Source organism: Sus scrofa, chromosome 14, assembly GCF_054392235.1.
Source record: "Sus scrofa isolate SSC_HxYL_T2T_F1_AM1 chromosome 14, Sscrofa_HxYL_maternal_Yorkshire_Landrace_v2.0, whole genome shotgun sequence".
NCBI lineage: Eukaryota > Metazoa > Chordata > Mammalia > Artiodactyla > Suidae > Sus > Sus scrofa.
Window position 1 is genome coordinate 90,405,633 of NC_139396.1, and position 26,121 is coordinate 90,431,753.

The following is a 26,121-nucleotide window of genomic DNA, read 5'->3' on the forward strand; positions in this document are numbered from 1 at the left end:
CGTTAAAAAAAAAAAAGTTGAGGAATGAATGATTGATTGTATTGACTAAGCCAGGTCTGATTAAGTTTCATTGTTAAGAACTTCCTCAGGGATGCACGTTCTAGCTTATTTAGCTTATTGATTTAAAATATATTCATATCCTTCCGGGATAATTATGAATTTGGCTTAGAGGAAAATGAAAAAGTATTTGGATAAGGCATTTTACTAATTATCTAAGACTTGTGAGCTAATATTAGCTTATCAATTTTGTTTTGCTAGTTGAGAGGGGACAAAAATCCCCTTCCAAAATTATTTTCAATATGAATCCTTTAATAAGTAAAAAGTGACAGTCACAATTGTTATGGTTGAGAAATTTCATTACAGCCTCAAAGGTTGCCTCATATAAATCATTTTTGATTGGTTTATATCTGGAGAGTAAAGGAAGGTCTGGACAACCAAATATAAGAAATAAGACAAATATGACTGATGAACTCAACAATGTCTCTACATGTATCTCGCTTGAAAAAACCAATAATTGATTTTTTTTCAGACTTTTCTTTTGTCTGCTTTATTTCTAAGGGCTTATCAGTGGCAGACAGACAGCTCACAAGTGTATTTTTTCTTCAATATTCTTCACATTTATAAAGATTCATTAAGCTCACCATCACTCTACATTTATCTGGATTATGCATTCATTCCAGAAATAGGTCCTTCTCTATCACCATCATTCTTTGGTAATCTTATGTGAGAAAATTAAGTTTTTGTATGTAAAACTGAATCAATACATCATTTTAAGCATAATTTTTTATAATATCTAAATCTTCAACATGTTTATATTAATACACTCACATTGGATTAAAAAATATAAAATTATTTCCAAATTTCTGATGAAATATTTATCTTTTTTTACCACATATTTTAGAAAGAAACCTGTCTAGTTATCAGATGTTGTCAAGTAAATTAGCCTGGTTCTATAAGCATAAAATTTATATCAAGGAACAACTTTGACTTGCTTACACTTGAATTACAATGTACTTCACCATATAATGTGTATTCAATCGTGTTTGCTGAATGGATAACCAAGTAACCATTTGGCCATAGAATATTCTGACACCAGAAATATTTTATTTTTTCATTTTTACAGCTGCCTCTAGCATATGGAATTTCCTAGGCCAGGGGTCCAATTGGAGCTGCAGCTGAGGCCTACGCCATAGCCTGGACAACACCAGATCCAAGCTGCATCTGTGCCTGTGCTACAGCTTGTGGCAATGCTGGATCCTTAACCCAGTGAGTGAGGCCAGGGATAAAACCTGTATCCTTACAGAGACAATGTCAGGTCCTTTACCCATGGAGCCACAGTGGGAACTCTGACACCAGAAATATAAATGTTTGTAATTATCTCATTAGCTTTGACTCTTTTGGACATCCATTATTGAGTTTTGAGTAGTCTGTACCTCCAGTGAACCCTTGAATCTCAGTCCATCCTTGATTTTGAACATTATTTTTTCCTTCATATCATTCCTATAATTCATTTCAGCTATGATCCACTCTATGACTGACCTACAGCTCATTCTTGAACCCAAGTGTCCTTTAACTCTACTGAACACCACTAACTCTGGTAGGTGACAGAGGTTTGGGATTTCAGTGAGTGACCAGATTAATTATTTAAAATGCTTTTCTTTAAGATAATAGAACATAGGTTCAAAAGTCATAATATGTGATTTTTTTCTTCCAAGTTCTGACACAAACTAACTTTCTGACATTTTAATTAGACTCAATATATTCTGTTTATGCCAATTATGCCTTCATCAGAGTGTAATTATCATGATGAAATATGTGACAAACCTGGGTAATCTGTAAAGTGCCATGTAAGTTTAAGGACATTTAAAAAAAAGTAAACAAAACTTCTGGAACTGATAAGTGATTATGGCAAGGTTTCAGGATAAAAGTTTAATATACGAAGTCAGTGGTTTTTTACACCAACAATGAACTGAATTTTGAAATTAAAAACATAGTACTATTTACATTAGCAAAAAAACCCTGAACTATTTAAGTACGAATCTAACAACATATATAAGAACAATTCTCTGAGTGTAGACAATAAAATTAAGTAATGAATGAAAATTGCTGGGAATTGCGAAGCAAATACAAAATCCTAGTCTCAGAAATCCTAAGAGAATTTTTAAAGTAAATTAGAATATTGTCTAGGCTTGATTTTTGATATTGAAGAACCTCTTTATAATTTTAGCTGATTATTTTACCATTATTTTTTATTTAATTAAAAAAATGTGTGCCACAAAGCATCTTTTTTGTTGAAGATAGTGGCAAGGAGCAGAGTGATGGTGAAAATCAAATTTTGTTCTTTCTAGAATAAGATTTATTGAATTAGCTTTGTAGAACCGACTCAAAGCCCCCAAATCATCAGGAAAACAGCAAATATAATGACAATATATTGATAGTCTCTTAGGACATGCATTTTGATGATGAAAAATAAAAATAAAATCCAGAGCACTCTACTAAGCAATTTGGCCAGAGTCCCTTCATTGTAATTGCCAGTAAACTATTCCATATTTTAGCAACACCACTGGATATGTCTGCAGCTACCTTTTAGACATAAATACCACATGTTCTGAAAAGCATAAAACTAGTGGTATCTTTCACTGACAGTTATATTTTCTCCTTCTGCCAAGTGTAATAATAAAATCAGTTGAAATCACTGCATCATTCATTTGGCTTATATAATATGCTTACTGGCTCAAGATAGAGAAAGTCAATTTGTTTACTCAGGTATTTAATATGCATTATGCTTTCTTTTTATAATATTTCAGTGAAAAAAAACCACCACAAATTCCTAGATTTCTTAGCCTCACTATTCGTCATTCAGTGAATAAAATATATAAGAACAACAGCAAAAAATATCACCATGGTTAATAGGGAATCTCAAGATTTTAGAAAAACTTTATTGAGTAGAAACTAAAAATATTTACATTTTAATATTTTAAACAATTTTTCTTTACAAAGAATAAAGCATAAATTTACCTTTGAGGACCCACTACTTAGTTCCAGGGAAAAATGTCAATTATATATTTTTTCAGTTATAATAATATAGAGCAAGTGCCTAAACATTCCTGGAGGAGATTTCCTTGCAGCAAAATAACTTGAATAATAGTTGACATAATTTGGGATCATTTTTGCAGAATTCAGTTAGATATATTTGAATTAGGTTTCCATATATTTTGTAGCTTTCTTAAGAAGAAATGCTACATTTCTAATTGGATTCAGATGATCAAATATGTTGTTATACTTGATGACCTGTTCTTATTTGAAGAATGTTTTTCATTTTTTCCTTATTTTTCTCTCTTTGAGTATGTACGTTGTGTCTGTGTGTTTCTTTTAACTCTATACTGTGTTTATTATTCAGAATACATTAATTAGAAATGATGAGAGGTGCAAGATAAGAATATGAGCTTCTTTGTACTAGGAGAGACTGTGAAGAGGAATTAGACCTCATCATTCAAGGTGGGAAAGCTTATTCTCAGAGAGGATTTCTTTTACCACTCTAACTTTATTAGGTCTCTTCTGCAATTCTTCTCATGAAATTGCTTTTTTTTTCTTCTCCCCTCCAATTCTTTATATCTCAAACATTTTTGGGGGAGAGGGTTTCATTTTTTTTTTCCCTGAAAAAGAACTCATTTATTTTTACATTTATCCTCAGAGAGTATTGAAACACAATCACTAAATTTAGGTGTGCAGATCACCAAAGAATTTTATTTTATTCCTATAACTGTTCTCATTGTATTCCTGAGATTCCATCTTTTTGGAAGGAATTTAAAATTGTTAATTAAAGATAGCCTGTTTTCAAGCTTTCTGTCTCAGTGAAACTGGATTTCATGTATATAGGAACCCAGTCATAGGGACCTTTCTTCCTTCCCTTGAGAAATGGCATAGCCATTGGGAACTAGGCTATTAGTTTTCTAAGAAGGTGCTATTTGAAACTTGATTTGCTCAACCTATTTATTCTTTCCCTAGAGTCTATCAGCAGTTTGAGGGGGAATCCCTGCCATGGAGATTATTAGAATTCCCAATTATGTTTTATAAGTTTGTGTGAGGAAGCAAGATGAAGTAATCTGGCCCTTGTCTATAACCATAAGGATAAAGCTGAACTTGTAAGTTTTGCAAGTGGCCGCATCTAGCCACAGCAGTAAAATATCTTTGTTGTCTTTTGCTTCTCTTTCATCATCACCAAATGTTTGGTAAAATCTTGGGTAAAGTCACAGCTTTGCATTTGAAATCTTAAGTATTTATGTAAATTCATAGTTTGGTTTCTCTATTAGTGTAGTGTATTAAGAAGTAAGTTTTGACTCAGCCATAAAAAAGAAATAATGTTATTTACAGCAACATGGCTGAAACTAGAGACTCTCATACTGAGTGAAGTAAGTCAGAAAAAGAAAGACAAATATCTGGAATCTAATATAAGGCACAAATGAACCTTTCCACAGAAAAGAAAATCATGGACTTGGAGAATAGACTTCTGGTTGCCAAGAGGGAGGGGGAGGGAGTGGAGTGGTTAGAGAGCCTGGGGTTAATAGATACAAACTATTGCCTTTGGAATGGATTAGCAATGAGATCCTGCTGTGTAGCACTGGAAACTATGACTAGTCACTTATGATGGAGCATGATAATGTGCAAAAATATAATGTGTACATGTATGTGTAACTGGGTAACCATGCTGTACAGTAGAAAAAAAATTGTATTGGGGAATAACTATTAAGAAATAATAATAATTAAAATTAAAAAAAAGAAGTTTTGCCCCATGTAGCAATTTATTATTGAATACTATGGCAGGAAGAGGGAAGATGTCTGTAAACAGGTCTATGTCAACTTGATTTAAAGAAGAATAAAACTAGAAGACTGACTGAAGATGGCTTTGTGGAAATACATTAATCCACTAGGGATTCCCAGAAAAACATAGAAAAAGGAGTAGGAGTGAAGTTCATGTTCTGGCTCAGCGGGTTATGAACCTGACCAGCATCCATGAGGATGAGGGTTCTATCCCTGGCCTTGCTCAGTGGGTTAAGGATCTGGCGTTGTCATGAGCTGTAGTGTAGTTCATAGATGTCGCTTGGATCTGGTCTTGCTGTGGCATTGGCTGGCAGCTGAAGTTCTGATTTGACCCCTGGCCTGGAAACTTCAATATGCCACAAGCATGGGCCTGAAAAAAAAAAAAAAAGGAGTCCAAGTGTTGGACCTTAAACTTAAAGATAGGTTTCTCTAAGGTAAAAATTCAGTAGACTTTGAACTTGACTTTTTTATTTTTGCATAAGAACAAAAAAGTATGCACACTTAATCGTTGATGAAGTCTCACAAAAGTTTAACCAACTCAGAATTTCTGGATATTTATCCTCTAATAGCTGTAATCCTTGATTTTTATATGGAAATATAGATTAATAATGTTAGATTAGAATAATGTTCTTGATGTCCAACCATATTGTAGAATATGTCAGAATTTCCTTTCTTTTTAAGGCTGAATAATACTCCATTATTTGTGTATATTACACTTTGTTCATCTATTCACACATCAATGGAAATGGGTTATTTTCACATTTTGGCTATTGTAAATTACACTGCCATAAACACTGGTGAACTAGTAACTTTATAAGTTTCTCCTTTCAATACTTTTGGATATATACCAAGAATTAGAATTGTTGGAGCATATGGTAATTTCATTTTTAATTTTTTCAAGAACTGCCAAACTTTTTCATAGCTGTTGCACCCTTTTACATTCCCACTTGTAATTCACAATAGTTCCAATTTCTTTTCATTTTACCAACACTTATTAATTTTGTGGAGTTCTTTTGAGATTGTGGTTTGTTTGTTTTGTAATAGCTATCCCAATGGATGTGAAGTGGTATTTCATTGGGGGTTTAATTTTCATTTCCCTAATGATTAGTGATGTTGAATATCTTTTCATGTGCTAATTGACTGTTCCTATATCTTTGGAGAAATAGCTATGCAAGTCCTTTGCCCATTTTTTAATCAGTTTTTTTTTTTTTTTTTTTGCTTTTATGTTGTCAAGTTAAAGGAGTTCCTTATGTTTTTGGTATATTAACCTCCTTATCAGATATATAATTCACAATTTTTTTCCATTTTGCAGGTTGACTTTTCAATAAATTCGGAGTATTTGATGACAAGTTTTTTTTTTATTTTAAGTAGTCCAATGTATCTATTTTTTCTGACATCTGTATTTTTCATGTTATACTTAAGAAACCATTGCCAATTAATTCCAATGTCATGAAGTTTTTTTCCATCTAAAGCTAAGAGTTTTATAGTTTTATGTCTTACATTAATTTTTTTTTTCTTTTAGGGCCACACCCATGGCATACAGAGGTTCCCAGGCTAGGGGTTGAATCAGAGCTACAGCTGCAGGCCTACACCACAGCCACAGCAATGTGGGATCTGAACCATATTTTAAGTTAAATATATTCTTATATATGGTTTAAGATTCTGCTCCAACTCCATTCTTTACGTAGGCACATCCAGTTTTCCCAGCATCATTTGTTGAAAAGACCCTCCTTTCTATATGTATTTATGAATTTGAAATGAATAATATAAGAAATAGCTGTACTATAGTACTATCGTTTGAAATGATATCTAATATATGGTGTATTTATTTTGAATAAAGAAGATTTTGTGATTACAGATAATGAGGACAGGTTTGGGAATAATCTTGCTATATCAAAAACAAAATACATTTGAGCAATTTTTTATATTACATCCTATTCTTAATCTTACTTTATATATTTCAAACTAGGATACTATTCAAAATGTAGATTACCTTAACTTCTAAATAAAAAAAAATTCTCAGAATAAAGTAACATATAATGCATATTAGAATGTGCCTTGGAAACAACAAAAACTGATTTAAAATGAATGACTTTTTTGTGTGTGAAACTTTAAAACCATAGTTTGAGGATTTTTTTCATTTCTTTACAGACTTAACTAAAATGGGTGTTTCTTACTGACTGATGTATATGAAAATCCCCCTAAGTGGGAACATTATTAGTACAGTACACCTAATAGTTGTAAAGTAATCTTTAAACAGAATACACCACATATCCTAAAAATGCAAAGTAGAACACATGAATCCAAAATAGCAAGGGCTAAAGTTTCTACTTTTTTGAAATTACCAAGATAATATATTTTAATTTATATGTACTTGTAACTTGAATAATGTATAAGGTGGTTTATTTATGCCTTTAAGACTTGCTATTATTAACCATTGAATATTATTTAGAATTTCATTAAAGCATAAATTTGGAATATTAAGGACATTTTTCTCATTTCTCAATAACTTTTAAATATCACTATGATAACAAATCATATCATTATTGAATGTCCTTCAATGGTTTTTCTCTGAACTTTAAGTAAAATCAAGTCTACTGGTGGTTTGACATGTCATCACTGTTTAGCTTTATTGGACCAACCCTCTTACCTGATAGCAGTTATAAATAATAGATAACATATATCAAAGGCAACATGTTGATAGCTTTGGGGAGTGACCAACATATTTCATTACTATATAAAAAGTATACTTTGGTACAAACAGCTGTATAAACCAGTGGAACAGAACAGAATATTCAGTAATAGACCTCCACAAGTATGACCAATAATTTTGACAAAGATGCACAGAAAAATGGACAAAAAATAATCCTTCAATTATTGGTGCTGAAATAAGTGACCACCACATGTTAAACATGAATCTTGATCTGTATCTCACATCAATATAAAATTTCACTTAAAATGGATCTATATGTTGATGTACAGTATAAAATTAAACAATTCAAAAAATAAAGTTGGGAGAAAAATCTTTGTGATTTTTGTTAGGTTACAAGTCTTATATACAATGCCAAAAGACTAAACCATGAAGGAAAAGAAAAAGAAGAAACTGAAATTTATAAAATATAAAACTCACAACATCAATGCTACTACCACCTACAAATCTAGTAAGTACATTGAACAATTTATCTCTTTTCATATAATATAAATGTATAACATATACTTATAATATGAAAGTATAATATATACTTTCTATCATTGAATACACATATTGAGTATTAGGCTCCTCTCTGAGAAAAGGGGTGTGATTTCACTCAAATACATGTACATACACAAATATGTATTCGTTTACTATTTCTTCACTCTCTGCTATTCATCTACAAGTATATCCTTGTATATGCTGTGCTGAAGCTTTAAAATAAATAATTCTTAGCCCAGATAGAAAAAGTCACTAATTAACACTTTTCAATGAACTACTGTGCCTTCATGAAATTGGTCTTCCTGTACTATTAATGTGTGCCTTCACTGCTAGAAAATAAATTAATTTAGCTTCAATGTGAAGATGAGTTTATCCAAGTTCCTTGGCCTTATATTTTTTCCCTCTACAGGCTAATACCAATTTAGTTTTTCAACAGGTAAATCTGTGAATAATTCCCCCTTACAGTCTCACCCCAGTATGAAATGAAACCCAGGCTTTTAGTCATATTATTTACTCTTCTTGGCGTTGCATTATTTTACCTTCTTGGATTAATGTACATCCTAAATACTCTATAAGGCAGACATTATATTCAAAATACTTAACAGATGCTACTTGAAAGACATGCTCTAATAAAATCATTGGCCAGAGTACTGGATGGAGCAGTGTCATGGAAGTCCCTGCTTTCCAGGCATTAACCTTTTTCCAAATCTTGGGAAATTTTAGTTTCAGTGGTAGAACTAAGGCAGCTGGATGTCAGGTGGAAGGTATCATAAAAGAGACTGAGGTAACAAACATTTGGTAAATGTAATCTTAATATTTTATATTGGATAGAGCCTTGTGGGCGTGTTTGGCTGGAGAGCACCCTATCAGACAAAGGAACACAGTTATCAGCTCTGTAAAATTGACCCTCATCACAAAAGCAGGAAGTTCTTTGCCTCTCCTTTCTCACAGTACATAGCATTTGCTCCCTCACATATGTATCATTTTATACACTGCCTCATACTGCAGGTATTTTTGTAACAGGGCCTAAAGTCACACGTAGAGGATATAATGACAGTGGGAAGAATAAGTCCCTTGAATGCAAGGAATATGCTACATGCATTTTTTTAACTTCTTATTTCCTAAGGATGAGACCTGGAACAGGGTAGTTAATCCATAAATATTTAATGAAATTAAATGAATTTAATGAAAACATCTGATGCTATAATATTTATTTATTGTAATTACTTTGTGAGATATTTGATTTTTTTCCTCTTAAATTCTACATATTGGGTTCCTTAGTAAGTGAAAATGCATTCTTTATCTTTTCAACTCAAATGCTACCCTATGGCTACTTGTGGACTTACATCCTAGTGTCTAGCATTTAAAAATAAGACTGTCATTTTTCCTATCAGATAAAATCAAGCAAACTGTTAGTTATCTCACCTTGACATGCAGTGTACAGTCAAAATTCAAAGCACTGATAAATTTATGTTCAGTAAACTAAAAGGTCTGCCTATCATGCTAAATGGAAGTGTTATTCTCTAACTCATCTCCATTTCTAGCACAAAAGACTTCTTCTATTTTAATTTTTTAAAATATGGCACTCAATAAGTAAAAATGTTAGGATAAAATAAAGCAGTTCTTTATTAATATTACTCGTAGAATAGAATGCAGTACGAGAGACTTCTGTTTGTCAGAAATGGAAGCTACCTGTAGCCCATGGGCATATGCTCAAAATAATTGCTTTTCTTAAAAACTAAATTCCCAAGAGAAGTAAGCAAGTAAATCTGTTCTGATTCTTAATTTCTCTCTTCATGTTTATTTTCTTTACTCCTCCTTTTATGCATCCCTTTATCCAACTTAAATTCTTACACTTAATATGTTAGCCTATTGAAATTTCTATTCAGATCATTATAGATGTTCAATAGACTTTGGGGTGAGTTTGACAAATTTTATGTAACAAAAAGCAAGCCATATTTTGTACAATTATATGTGTTTGTGTATGAGCAGTGAAAGTCTATGTTATAGTGGAATGCACAGATCTTTATACAATTTGATTATTTTTGACAAACACATGCCTCTCATTAACTACTACTCCAAGCACTGTATGCTACTTTTTCATGACCACAGAAAATTCCCTGTACTCCATGCAGTCAATCTCACCTTCATAGACAAGCACTGCTCTGATTTCTGCCACTGTATATTAGGTCTGTCTGGTCTCGAATTGTCATATGAATGTTATAATACAATGTGCATTCTTGTGCATGATTTTCTTTGCTCAACATATGCTTCTGAGATTCATCCATGAAGTTGAATGAATCAGGCAGTATTCATTATTGTTACTGCTGAGTAGCATTCCATTGTGTCAATATATCAACAATTTTGTCCCTTCTTCTGGTGATGAACATGTAAGTTATGTTCAAATTCTGGCTGTTATAAACAAAATTATTATAATCTTTTCTGTATAGTTTTTTTTAATAGAGGTCCCCAAATGTTAACAGTTTTTCATTTTATTATGTATAAAAAAATGCCTGAATGATATTATCAAACAACTTGACAAACTGGATATTTGTAGAGCATTCCATCCATCAAGAGCTCAGTGCTTAGAACAATTATGTGAATAAAACATATACTAGGCCATAAAACAATTCTCAATAATGAAAAAGACTGAAATCGGTCTATATGTATCAAGTACATATAAATTAACATTGAACTCTCATAGAAATTTGTGCTATTTCAAATATTTAAAGATTAAAACAATATACCTCTAAGTATATTATTCTTTAAAGATGAAATCCCAATGGAAATTAGAAATTAGTTTGAATGAAATGAAAACACAATATATCAAAATGTATGGGATACCGCTACAGTCATCCACTGAGGGAAATTATGGCTTAAAATCCATATTTTAGAAAAACAAGTGTATTGGAAAATAGGAACACTGTAAAATATATAATGTAAACTTCTACTAATAAAACTAGAAAAAGAACAATGAAACACAGAGCAAACAGAAGGAAAGTAAATAAGTATCAAAGCAGAAATCAAGAGATAAGAAAAGAAATAAAAATAGAGAAAATCAATAAAATCCAAGGTTGGCTCTTTAAAAATGTTGACAACTTCAATAAGTCTTATCTAGATCCACCAGAGAGAGAGAGATTTACTCCAAAGGCACGAGTAAAATAAAGGGGACATTGCAAGTGATTCTAACATAAAGAGATTACGGAATAATGTTAAGAACAACATTTTGCCAACAAATTACTCAAACTACAATGAAATGGATAAGTCCAGGAAAGACACAAATTAGCAAGAATGACTCAAGATTAATGAAAATGAAAGAATCTTAATGAACATAAACAAGCTAAATGCACTGAATTTGTAGTTAAAATAAATTTTCATCATAGAAAAACTAGCCCCCCGGATGTCACTGGCCAGCTCTACCAAATATTTCAAGAGCAAGTAATACCGATACTACACAAACTCTTTCAGAAAATATACAACTTAAACATAAGCATAATTTGGGATTTATAAAAGCATAAGTCCCAATTTATGCTATGAGCTTAGTGTTACCCTGATAGCGAAGCCAGTGAAATTACAGATGGACACACTCATGAACATAGATGCACGATCCTTAACAAAATACTAGCCAATCCACGTCAGAGGAAAAAAGAAAAAAGAATAATTACACAACCATGACCAAGTGGGAAATATTTCAGAAATGCCACCTGGGTTGAACAATCAAAAATTAATTTGTATGATATACCATACTAATAGAATAAAGGACAAAACGATATGAACATCTGAGTAGATCCAGAGAAACATTTGAAAAATTTCAATATCCACTCATGATAAATTAGAAATTGAGAGGAAATTCCTTACTATGACAAAGAACAAATATGGAAACCCTACAGCTAACATCTTGCTTACTGGTAAAAGACTGAATTATTTTGCCCTAAGTAGAATAAGTATGTCTGTACTGATCAGTCATTTTGACAATTTATTGTATCAAAGCAATAACTCCAGAAAATAAGTCAAAGGAATATAGATAAGAAAGAAAGAAAATTTCCCTTTAATCAGACCTCATGCTCCTTTATGTAGAAAGTCCTATGGACTCTAGACAATAACTATTAGAACAAAATAAATGAATTTACCAGGATTTAAGAATTCATGATCTCAGATTTAAAACTGATTGTGGAAGATGGTGGACTAGAAGGACTGGAGCTCAACTTCTCTCATAAAAACAACAAAATTCACAACTAAAGACTGAGCACTCTTCACCAAAATGGACCAAAACCTTAAAAAAGATACCCTACTCCAGAAGAAAAAGAGGAGGCCACATCAAGAGGTAGGAGGGGCGATTTCACGATATAAACAACCCCATACCTTCTGGGTGGGAAGCTCCACAGACTGGAAACTAACTGTTCACAGAGACTCGCCTACAGGAGTAAGAGTTCTGAGCCCCACATCAAACTCTCATGTGTGGAGATCTGGCACTGGGAGAAAGAGCCCCTGGAGCATCTGGCATTGAAGGCCAGTGGGGCTTGTGCACAGGAGTTCCATGGGACTGGGGAAAGTGGAGACCCCATTCTTAAAAGGCGCACAAAGACTTTCACGTGCACTGAGTCCCAGGGCAAAGCAAAGTCTCCATAGGAATCTGGGTCAAACCTGACTGCAGTTCTTGGAGGACATCCTGAGAAAACAGAGGTGAACGTGGATTGTTGTGAGGGAAGGACATTGAAAGCAAAGCTCTGGGGAATATTCAGCAGCATGCTTTTCTCTGGAGGTGACCATTTTGGGAAAACCTGGCCCCACCTGTCAGGCAGCACTGAAAAAACCCAGGGCAAACAACAATCCAGGTGGGATCACAGCCCCAACCCTCAGTAAACAGGCTCCCTAAAGACCCCTCAGGCACACAGCTGCCTCTAATCCCATCCAGAAACTAAGCCCCACCCACCAGAGGGATTAGAATCAGCTCCACCTACCAGTGGGCAGTCATCAGCCCCTCCCATCAGGAAGCCTACAGCAAGCCCCCATACTGACTTCAGCTACAGGGGGGCAGACACCAGAAGTAAGAGAGGCTACAACTCTACCCTCTGTACAAAGGTCACCACACCAAAAACCTATAAAAATGAAAAGACGGAGAACTATAACTCAGATGAGGGAGAAAGGAAAAATCCTAGAAAATAGCTAAGCCATGAGGCGCTTCTCAGGCTCCAGGAAAAAGACTTTAGACTGTTGATGCTGAAGACGATGCAAGACATTGGAAATAAACTGGAGGCAAAGATGGATAACTTACAGCAAACACTGAGCAAAGAGATACAAGATATAAAACTTAAACAAGAAGAGATGCAAAATACAATAACTGAAATAAAAAATTCACTAGAAGCAGCTAACAGCAGAACAGAGGAGGCAGAAGAACAAATAAGCCAGGTAGAGGACAGATTAGTGGAAATTACAAATGCAGAACAGAAAAGAGAAAAAAGATTGATAGCAAATGAAGAGGGTCTCATAGAACTCTGGGACAACGTGAAATGCACCAACATCCATATTATAGAAGAGAGAGAGAAAGAGACAGAAAAAATATTCCAAGAGATAATAGCCAAAAACTTCCCTAACATGGGGAAGGAATCACTCTCTCAAATTCAGGAAGCACAACGAGTACCATATAAAATAAACCCAAAGAGGAACACCCCAAAACACATACTAATCAAACTGACCAAAATTAAAGACAAAGAGAAAATGTTGAAAGCAGCTAGGGAAAGGAAACAAATAACATACAAGGGAACCCCAAAAAGAGCTATTGGCAGATTTTTCAACAGAAACTCTGCAGGCCAGAAGGGAGTGGCATGATTACTTAACGGGATGAAAGGAAAAAACCTCCAGCCAAGATTAACCCACACAGCACAGCACTCCTTCAGATTTGAAGAAGAAATCAAAACCTAAGATAAGCAAAAGCTGGGAGAATTCAGCAACACTAAACCAGCCTCACAACAAATACTAAAGGAACTTCTGTAGGCAGAAAAGAACAAGAGAAGAAGGAAAGGATAAAGAGCAGCAAAAACAAATCAAAGTAATTAATAAAATGGCAATAAGAACATACATATCAATAATTACCTTAAATGTGAATGGACTAAACGCCCCAACCAAAAGACAGCCTGGCTGAATGGATACAAAAACAAGACCCATATATATACTGTCTTCAAGAGACCCACTTCACTTCTAGGGACACATACAAATTGCAAGAGAGAGGATGGAAGAAAATATTTCATGCAAATGGAGATCAAAAGAAAGCTGGAGTAGCAATACTCATATCAGACAAAATAGACTTTAAAATGAAGAATATTTTAAGGGACAAAGAAGGACATTACATAATGATCAAAGGATCAATCCAAGAAGAAGATATAACAATTTTAAATATCTACACACCCAACACAGGTTCACCACAATATATAAGGCAACTGCTAACAACCTTAAAAGGAGAAATTGACAATAACACGATAATAGTGGGGGACTTTAACACCCCACTTATAGCAATGGACAGACCAACCAGACAGAAAATCAAAAAGGAAACATAGGCCCTGAATGATGCATTAAACCAGATGGACTGAATAGATATTTATAGGACATTCCATCCAAAAGCAACAGAATACACATTCTTCTCAAGTGCACATTGAACATTCTCTAGGATTGATCACATCCTGGGCTACAAATCCAACCTCAGTAACTTTAAGAAAATTGAAATCATATCAAGCATCTTTTCCGACCACAACGCTATATGACTGGAACTCAACAACAAGAAAAAATCCGCAAAAAACACAAACACGTGGAGACTCAACAACATGCTACTAAACAACCAATGGATCACTGAAGAAATCAAAGAGGAAATTAAAAAATACCTAGCAGCAAATGACAATGAAGATACGACACTCCAAAACCTATGGGTTGCAGCAAAAGCCGTTCTAAGAGGAAAGTTTATAGCAATGAAAGCCCACCTCAGGAAACAAGAACAAGCTCAAATAAACAAGCTAACATTACATCTGAAGCAGCTCGAGAGAGAAGAACAGCCATGACCTAAAGTTAGTAGAAGGAAAAAATTATAAAGATCAGAGCAGAAATCAATAAAATAGAAACCAAGAAAACCATAGAAAAGGTCAATGAAACGAAAAGCTGGTTCTTTGAAAATATCAACAAAATTGATAAACTCCTAGGCAGACTTATCAAGCAAAAAAGAGAGAGGACTCAAATCAATAAAATTATAAATGAAAAAGGAGAAGTAACAACAGATACCACAGAAATACAAAGGATCATAAGAGACTACTATATGCAACTATATGCCATTAAAATGGAAAACCTAGAAGAAATGGACAAATTCTTAGAAAAGTACAATCTTCCAAGATTAAACCAAGATGAAATAGAAAAGATGGATGAATGGACCCATCACAAGAACTGAAATTGAAACTGTGATTAAAAAACTTCCAACAAACAAAAGTCCAGGACCAGATGGCTTCACAGGAGAATTCTATCAAACATTTAGAGAAGAGCTAACACCTCTCCTTCTGAAACTATTTCAAAAAATTGCAGAGGAGGGGATACTCCCAAACTCATTCTAGGAGGCCACCATCACCCTGGTACCAAAACCAGACAAAGACTCCACAAAAAAAGAAAACTATAGGCCAATTTCACTGATGAACATCAATACAAAAATCCTCAACAAAATTCTAGCAAACCGCATCCAACAATACATTAAAAGGATTGTACATCATGATCAAGTGGGATTTATCCCAGGGATGCAAGGGGTCTTCAATATCCGCAAATCCATCAGTGTGATACACCACATTTACAAACTGAAGAATAAAAACCATATGATCCTCTCAATAGACGCAGGAAAAGCCTTTGACAAAATCCAACACCCATTTCTGACAACAACCCTTCAGAAAGTGGGCATAACGGGAACCTACCTCAACATGATAAAGGCCATATATGACAAACCCACAGCGAACATCATTCTCAATGGTAAAAAGTTGAAAGAATTCCCACTGAGATCAGGAACAACACAAGGATGTCCGCTCTCGCCACTACTCTTCAACATAGTTTTGGAAGTACTAGCCATGGCCATCAGAGAAGTGAAAGAAATCAAAGGAATCCAAATTGGAAAGGAAGAAGTAAAACCATCCCTATTTGCAGATGACATGATACTATACCTAGAGAATCCTAAAGATTCTACCAGAAAACTGTTAGAGCTCATCCATGAATTTTGCAAAGTTGCAGGATACAAAATCAATACACAGAAATTGACAGCTTTTCTATATACTAACAATGAAAGGGCAGAAAGAGAAACTAGGGAAGCAATCCTGTTTACCATCGCATCCAAAAGAATGAAATACATAGGAGTAAACCTACCTAAAGAGACAAAAGACCTGAACTCTGAAAACTAGAAGATGCTGATGAAGGAAATCAAAGATGACACAAAGAGATGGAAAGTCATATCATGCTCATGGATTGGAAGAGTTAATATCATCAAAATGACGATACTACCCAAGGCAATCTACAGATTCAGTGCAATCCCTATCAAATTACCAAGGACATTTTTCACTGAACTCAAACAAAATAGTTTAAAGTTTCTTTGGAAGCACAAAAGACCCAGAATAGCCAAAGACATCCTGAAAAAAAAAAATGGAGCTGGAGGAATCAGGCTCCCAGACTTCAGACTATACTACAAAGCAACAGTTGTCAAAACTGCATGGTACTGGCACAAAGACAGAAATATAGTTCAGTGGAACAGGCTAGAAATCTCAGAATTAAACCCACGCTCCTATAGCCAACTAATCTATGACAAAGGAGCCAAGAATATACAATGGAGAAAGGACAGCTTGTTCAATAAGTGGTGCTGGGAAAACTGGACAGCCATATGGAAAAGAATGAAATTAGAACACTCCCTAAAACCATCCACAAAAATAAACTCCAAATGGATTAAAGACCTAGATAGAAGACCAGACACCATACAACTCTCAGAGGAAAACACAGGCCAAACACTCTCTGACATAAACGACAGCAACATCTTCTCAGATCCACCTCTTAGAGTATTGACAATAAAAACAAAAATAAACAAATGGGACCTAATCAAACTTAAAAGTTTCGGCACAGCAAAGGAAACCCTAAACAACACAAAAAGACAACCCACAGAATGGGAGAAAATCTTTGCAAGTGAATCCACTGACAAGGGATTCATCTCCAAAATTTATAAACAATTTCTGCAGGTCCATACCAAAAAAACAAATAAGCCTATCAAAAAATGGGTAGAAGATCTAAACAGATAATTCTCCAAAGAAGACATACAGATGGCCAAGACACACCTGAAAAGATATTCAACGTCACTCATTATTGGAGAGATGCAAATCAAAACCACTCTGAGGTACCACCTTACACCAGCCAGAATGGCCATCATCCAAAAGTCTACAAACAATAGTTGCTGGAGAGGGTGTGGAGAAAAAGTAACACTAGTACGCTGTTGGTGGGATTGTAAAGTGGTGCAACCACTGTGGAAAGCAGTATGGAGATGCCTCAGAAAACTAAACATAGAACTACCATTTGATCCAGCAATCCCACTCCTGGGCATCTATCCAGAGAAAACCATGACTTGCAAAGACACATGTACTCCGATGTTCACTGCAGCTCTATTTGCAATAGCCAAGACACAGAAACAACCTAAATGTCCATCGACAGAGGAGTGTATCCAGAAAATGTGGTACATATACAGAATGGACTATTACTCAGCCATTAAAAAGAACGAAATGCCAGCATTTTTTGCAACGTGGATGGACCTAGAAACTATCATGCTAAGTGAAGTCAGCCATAGGAAGAGACACCAACATCAAATGCTTTCACTGACCTGTGGAATCTGAAAAAAGGACAGACTGAACTTCTTTGCAGAACAGATGCTGACTCACAGACATTGAAAAACTGATGGTCTCTGGAGGAGACATTTTGGGGTGTGGGGGAATGTGCTTGGGTTACGGAATGGAAATCCTGTGAAATTGGATTGTTATGATCATTATACAACTACAGATGTGATAAATTCATTTGAGTAATTAAAAAAATGGAAAAAAAAAAAAAGAATTTCACACATTTGGTAGTGTCGGAGCCAAGACTACAATACCTCCTTTCTAAACTCTGCCTGCCTCTGGCACTACAGTGTTTATAAGGTTTAGAAACTCAGAGAAAATATCACACTCCTTTTAGTTTTTTCAGACTGACATTTGGACCCATTGCTTTAAATGTACCTGAAAAGGTGTTTGAAGGTTGAAAACAATGCACTGAGCATATATTTTGAAATTGGAACTAATATACTGTTTAGGAATAAATTTGTCTTTGTAGACACACTTGCACAACATTGTGAATGTATTTAATGCCGCTGACTTGTACCCCTATAATGGTTAAAATGGTAATATTTTAGCATAATAAAAAAATAAAATAAATGTACCCTCAATTTCCCAAGTTTTCAGACACCCACTAGGTATACTGACATTGAAAGACACCCAATATAATTATTGAGTGAATAATTATATTATTCCATACTATGGATAGGACAAATCACTTATGTATAAGAATACTAAAATGGGGGAATTTCCTGGTGGCCTAGAAGTTAAGGATCCAGCATTGTTGTCACTTCTGTGGCTCTGGTTCAATCCCTGGCCCCAGGAATTGTGCATGCTGCAGGCATGGCCAAAAACAACAAAAACAAAAAAAAAAGAATACTGAAATGGAGAGTAGAAAGGAGCCTGCAGGGTTTTTTAAACCACACACTTCTGCATTATTTTACCTGTTTACAGTGAACATGTATATTGTTTTAAATATCCTTTTTTTAGGAGTTCCCGTTGTGGCTCAGTGGAAACGAACCTGACTAGTATCCATGAGGATGAGGGTTCGATCCTTGGTGTTGCTAAGTGTGTTGAGGATCCAGCATTGCTGTGAGCTGTGGTGCAGGCTGCAGATGAGGCTCAGATCTGGTATTGCTGTGGCTGTGGTGCCAACCAGCAACTAGCTCCAATTCGACCCCTACCCTAGGAACTTCCATATGCTGCAGGTGTGGCCCTAAAAAGCAAAGAAAAAAAAATCCTTGCTGAAAATTAATTAAATTCTGGAGTTCCCGTCGTGGGGCAGCAGAAATGAAACTGACTAGGAACATGGGGTTTTGGGTTCAGTCCCTGGCCTCAATTAGTGGGTTAAGGATCTGGAGTTGCCGTGGGCTGTGCTGTGGGTCGCAGATGCAGCTCAGATCTGGTGTTTCTGTGGCTGTGGTGTAGGCTGGTGGCTACAGCTCCAATTGGACCCCTAGCCTGGGAACCTCCATATGCCTCCGGTTAGCGCCTAAAAGGACAAAAGATAAAAAAATAAAATAAAATTAATTAATTTCTTTTTGGCATCATCCTCGACACGCAGAAGTTCCTGAGCCAGGGATTGAACTCATGCCACAGCAGTGACAATGCCAGATCCTTAAACCACTGAGCACCAGCGAATTCTTAAAAAATCATTTTTATAAAGGTATTTCTATTGGGGAGCAGGGGGAAGAAGGAACAAATATATCAGAAATAGGCCTGACAGTCAGGAGTGGGAGAGAGTCTTAAGCTGAAGATCTTGGGCTGCCTGACTGGCTATTGTTGACACTCTGAGATGTGTTTCTTTATTATGACCACAGATGAGTCCCCTGGGTTCAAAGCCATGCTCTAAAAATTACCTGAACCTCTGGGCGTAGAGTGGACCTGACTGATTACCTAGTCTAATTTCCCACTTGGAACAACTTTCTACATCTCCTTTATCTCAACCCTACTCAGCAGCTTCCTACCCATCCTGTTGCTATAGACTAATGATTGTTAGAAAGTTCTGTCTTGGAGTTCCTACTGTGGCTCAGCAGGTTAAGGATCCATTGCAGATGCGGCTCAGATCTCTGTTTTGGTGGCTGTGGCATAGACCACAGTTCCAATTTCACCCCTAGCCCAGGGAACTTCCATATGTTGCAGGTGTGGCTGTAAAAGAAAAAAAAAGTTCTTATATTTCATATGAAAGCTGCATCTCTATAACCAATAATTATTTGGTCTAGTTCTCTCTTAAGGACATAATAGGAATAAAAAATTAATTCTGTCTTCTCTATGCCAGGCCTCTATTTGACAGCTGCCACATCTATCCTTCCTCTTCTCTTTTTTGAGCCCAGTAAGCATCATCACTGAATCGCCAAGTGATTGTACTCTGCTTTTGTTATTTCCCTATGGACTCAATTTCTCTCTCTTTACATGGGGCAGTCTTGAGATTAGTACTTTTTAGGTGTGATCTGAACAAAGTATGGTAAACTGTACTTCTGTTGTGCCATCTAAGATTATATTAGCTTTTTTTAGCTGTATCATACTATTGGTTCTAGGTGAGTTTATCACCACCTGAAACTGCAGGATTGCTATCCAAGTAGTTTGTTTCCCTTCTGAGAAATTAACAGTTTGAATCTAAATTCAAGCCTAGTTTTTCAGCTCAATGTTTCAGTCTACCAAGCTTGGATTTGTAAGAATGTAACAAACTTTGTAGACTTCTTTGTCATTCCAAAAATTATTAATATGTTTTCACTCTGACTTTTTAAAATATATACAAGAAGAAGAAACTAAAAATTCCTGGTTAATCCATCATTCTGACCTTATTACTCTTGATATTTTGGTATAAAAATAAATGTATATGCAAGCAAAAAAAAAAAAGAATTCATGATCTCTATAAAAATCAATAGTGATAAATATGATCAATATAATCAATCCAAAAATAAAGAAAATAATTCAATTAAAATAGCACCAAAAGAATAAAATACCAATAAGTAAATTTAATACAAGAAATGCAAGATGTGTACACTAAAATCCTCTAAAATATTGCTGAGAAAAATAAAAGAATATCTAGTTTAAAAAGGAGACATTTATTATTAATGCACAGAAAAACTCTATAATTTAAGACAATAATTATCCACAAATTGATCTGTAGAGTCAATACAATTATTACCTAAATCAAAAAAAGAGTTTTTTTTAAATTAAAAATAAAAGCTAATCATAAAATTAACACAAATGAAAATGACCAAGATTAAAGAATTTTAGCAAAAGAACAAAGCAGAATGACTTTCACAACCTGATTGCAGATATACTTCAACATTTCATAAGAAGATCCATAATCCAGAGAATGTGGTCTTAGTGTGAAAGACAGACATATATCAATCAATGGAGCAAAAGTAAAATCCCAGAAATTAATCCTTGCTTTTTTCTTCAATTAATATTTGAAAAATAGGTCAAGGAAATTCAATGGTAAAAGGAACTCTTCCATGAAAATGGTCCTGAACTAATTGGATAACCACGTACAGAGAACATAAGCTCAATCCCTTATCTGAATATATATGCAAAGGATTCCAAAAATAGAAACCTAAATATACAAGGTAAAACTTAAACATTTCTAAAAGCAACTATGGATAAAAACTTTGCATTCAGGTGACCTCTGAATACATTCAGATATCAGTGATTTGAAAATTTTTAGAGAATAACAAGTAGATCTAGCTGAATAACAAATGCTAGAAGTTAAACTTTCAAAAATTTAAAATTAAACTAAGCACAGAACACAAAAATAAAGGTGCAGTTTTACTACTCTTACACATGGGATTAGCAAATGCAATACTCTAATTGATGGAATAATCAGAAAGTAAAACAGGCAGAAAGAGACTTTAGGTGGGGTAGTTGATTATACCATGCTAGTCTGTAACAATGAATTTAGATGGATTATAAAACTATAAAACTACCTGTAAAATGAATATATTGTTTTGTTTTGGTTTTGTTCTTGTTAATGTATGGACAAAGGTTATATTTTACTCATCTGCATAGTATACATGATGCTATATTTTAATAATCCAGGGTTATTTTGTATAAATTAATTTATTTTTCCCTTAACGCACATCCTATTTTTAATCTCCTATACTATTATAAATCAGGATGTAATTAGTAGGTGTAAGTAAATATTAAAGCAGGGTTAAGTCTCATTTCGAAAGACTATGGCTAGACTTTCTGTCCCCATCTCTGTAATAATAGACACACAGCATAGGAAATGTAGATCATTTCAGCTAAGATTAAGAGGTAATGTAGAGAATGTCCAGAAAGAGATCTTAATTAAAATTGTTTACATTGTAAAATACTTCATCAAAATTCAAGGTTATAATTCTTGAGGCTACATTTTAGTCCCAGATGGTGACTGTCACTGTTTACTCTCTTGGGTCTGATAAGAACCTACCTGCATAGCAGTCTGTTTTACAGAACAGCTGAAGAATTAGGGCACTCATTCTGGTCTTTGGCTTCAATTTCCAAAGTGTTATTTTTCCCCCCAGGTGCATTCTTTCATCAACCCATGAGGTAGATGTTATAACTGTGATTTTACAGATGAGAAAACTGAGATTTAGACAAAGTAGTTTACGTGAATTAAATTTAACATCCAGATTAGTGGCACAGCTGGGCTTGTACCGAGATCTGTTTTATATCCAAATGTAAACCAATGTGCAACATTACCCCTTATGAATGGTTATGAAATCCAGGTGCACTTTAATGTATAAAATAAAGAAATATTATTGAATTTCACCTTAGAAATTCATTCAGAGAAAAACAGAGACTCTTCATTTCTGCCTTTATTCTTGTAGATACTATGACCTTTCTAGTGTTGTCATGTCCCAGTTCCCAAATCCTGCCCAGATATTGGAGTTACTTGTCAATGATTTTTTTCCCCAGTCCAACTGGTTAAGAAAAGACCTTGACCTTTTAAATATTCAGCTGCTAACATGTCTGTATTTTTTTTCCATTCTTTTATTAGATTGCCCATTTACAATGTTTTCCAGAGTTCCCCTAAAGGTGCTTGTTGGTGTAAAAGCCAAAGATTTATAGAATAGTTTATTTCATGTTAAAATTTAATTTTTATAAAAATATTGCTTAAGTGAAATTATCCAGAAAGAAATGTAGCGAATTGACATTTTGGTAAATTAGATCCTAAAATCTACCTCCAAGAACAACAACAAAACTTAATTCAATTCCCACATACCACATCATAAGCAATCCTGGAGAAAAGGCAAAAAAAAATCTCCTTATAGATGTCAAATAACAAGATACATAATTATAAGACAACATTTAGTGCTTTACGTGGTTCCTCTTCTGGCCCATGAAGATGTCTAAAATAGGTTGGATGAAATATTGGCAATGATTTTAATAACAATTTCAGATACCACCAATTGAAGTCTAACATTCAATATATTAATTATAAACATTTTGGAGTTCCTGTTGTGGCACAGTGTATGACTAGGAACTATGAGGTTGCAGGTTTGATACCTGGCCTCATTCAGTGGGTTAAGGATCCACCATTGCTGTGAGCTGCAGTGTAGGTTGCAGACATGGCTTGGATCCTGTGTTGCTGTGGCTGTGGTGTAGGCTGGCAGCTATAGCTCTAATTCGACTCCTAGCCTGGGAACTTCCATATGACACAGGTGCGGACCTAAAAAGCAAAAAAAGAAAAAAAGAAAAGTATAAACATTTTGTTCTAACTCAGAAATTTTTACTTGTAAGACATGCATGAATTGCTTCAACAGTCTTCAATACTTGAACTCAAAGTGGGGCAGCTGAGAAAACATTTTAAGCTTAAAATTAATTCGGGCTTAATATTTTAAAAATATAATGATGGCTCTTACCCTACTGTGAAATTAAGTTTGTTATTAAATAATACCTCTGGCAGCCAAAATTTAGGTTTGAAATTAAAACACATGTGTTTGTTATGTGATTAATTATCCTAAATAATGATAAATTGGCCAACAGTCTTGGAAAGATCAGAGATATTAGTGAGCAAAGGATTTTATATGTCAGCAATTATAAAAGGATACCAATATTTGGTAGTTTTTACTTGTCAGAGTAAACAATGAGAAATAACAATTTGCATCAAATAATGGTTAAGAATGGCATTAATCATTTTTTAAAAAGAATCATAAAACATCAAAAGATTAGTTTCTTAATCAATATTTAATGGGGATATTCCATATTTTATTTACTTTATAAAGAGAATCACAAAGTTAAAGTTGAGAGTAAATTAAGGCACTGATGGAATAACTTACTAATTTATTTCAGAACATGCTATGTAGAAGTCTCACAGGGCCTAGATTGACTGTAACATAGAAAAGTAGAAAAAAAATAATGTTGGGGACAATTAAACTTTATGACCCCTCCCCTTTCTTTTCTTCCAAAAAGACCTCATAGATCATACATACTCAAAATTTTGTAGATGTAGTCAAATGCCCCACCAAGAAAACTTAACAAATTTGTAGAACCACCGAAACTGTGCAAGTGTTCATTGGCCTCCAAACCCTCACTAATAATTGATATAACCAAACAAATTTGTGCCAAATAGTAAATAAAATATGATGTTGAGTCATGTTAATTCATGTTACCTTAATTATTTTGAGGTATAGGGGCATATTACATATTTATTGGAAAATTGTATTTCTTTTTCTGGGAACTGCATGTTCACATCATTAGTAAATTTCAGATTGATCATACATATCTAAATTTTAATAAATATTTTAGCATTTTCTTATATTTATCACTGTGTGAAATTTCAAATTATACACTTGAGTTACATATTTCATTGTATATAAAATTTTCTCCAAAAGAAATGAAAAGGGATCTTAAACAGATATAGAATGCTAGTTAATTATTTTATGCGTGTAAAAGTATTTTGATAAGTTTACTGTTACTTGTAGTTTATTTTAAGAGTAGATGAAGATGGATTGATAAAAGAGTAAAGAGATAGATATAAGGCAATATAATAATTATTAATTATAAAATCTAAGTATATATATATATATGCATGTTTAGAATAAAATTCTTTCAATTTTTGTGACTATTTGAAAATGTTCATAATGAAATGTTAAAAATATTAAGCCTGAGTAATAGGTATATGAAATACATTTTTCTCATGATTATATTCTGATAATTTCACATTTTTTATCACTCAGACAAAAGTGCCTCCAAATCTGTAAAACAATTTTTGAATTAATTCTTTTTCTAAAAACTATACCCCAAATAATTACTTGAAGAAATTAAGAATGGAATGCTAGTCATAAAAAGCATGAAATAATACCATCTGCAGAAACATGGATGGACTTAGAAATTATCACAGTAAGTGAAGTGAAGTAAATGAAGAAAGATTTCAAAACCCAATTTATGTTACCAAATGGGAAATGTTGGGGGTGTGTGTTGTGATAAATTAGGGGGTTGGGATTGATATACACACACTACTATATATAAAATACATAAGTAACAAAGATCTACTTTATAGCACAGGTAAATTTACTCAATACTGTGTATTAGCTTACATGGGCAAATTATCTGAAAAGGAATGGATATATGTGTATGAATAACTGATTTACTTTGCCGTAGGCCTGAAAGTAACACAACTCTGTAAATCGACTATATTCCAATAAATTTTTTTAAAGTAGTTATAGATTAATAGCTGGGATTATTCTAAGACATAAAAAGAAGATAGTTTTGATTGGCTAATTTGCAACAAAATTTTTTTATGGTAAACAACTTACTGGAAAAAAGTAAGGTGATTTACAACTCACATTAGCTGGAGATACTATATTCAACAGATAAAGACATTGAGGACATATAAATAAAAGCAAATAGACAAAAACTGAGAACCTATTGAAGAAAAAAAAAGATTGATTGAAACAAATTCACTTTATTCAAATAACTAAATTACCACTGCCCATGGATGTTTTAACAGCCTTGATAATGGAGTGACTTTCATAGAAAATATAGCTATAGTATATCATGTTAAGTGGGCCAGTGTATCTTTATGCAATATAAATGAAAGCACCATAAATCAGATATAGGATATTTAATTTGTAAAGGATCTCATAATCCCTAGAGTAAAACATTTCTTTGTCATCTTTTCAAAGCTCTATATCCACTGATATAGCAAAGTTTGAAAGCTAAAACCTTTTATCTTTTTTTTTTTTTGCTCTTATGCTGAAGTCATTGGGTCATGGTGCACAATGTAATGCAAGACATTTCCAAGTACAATAGGTTTAGACA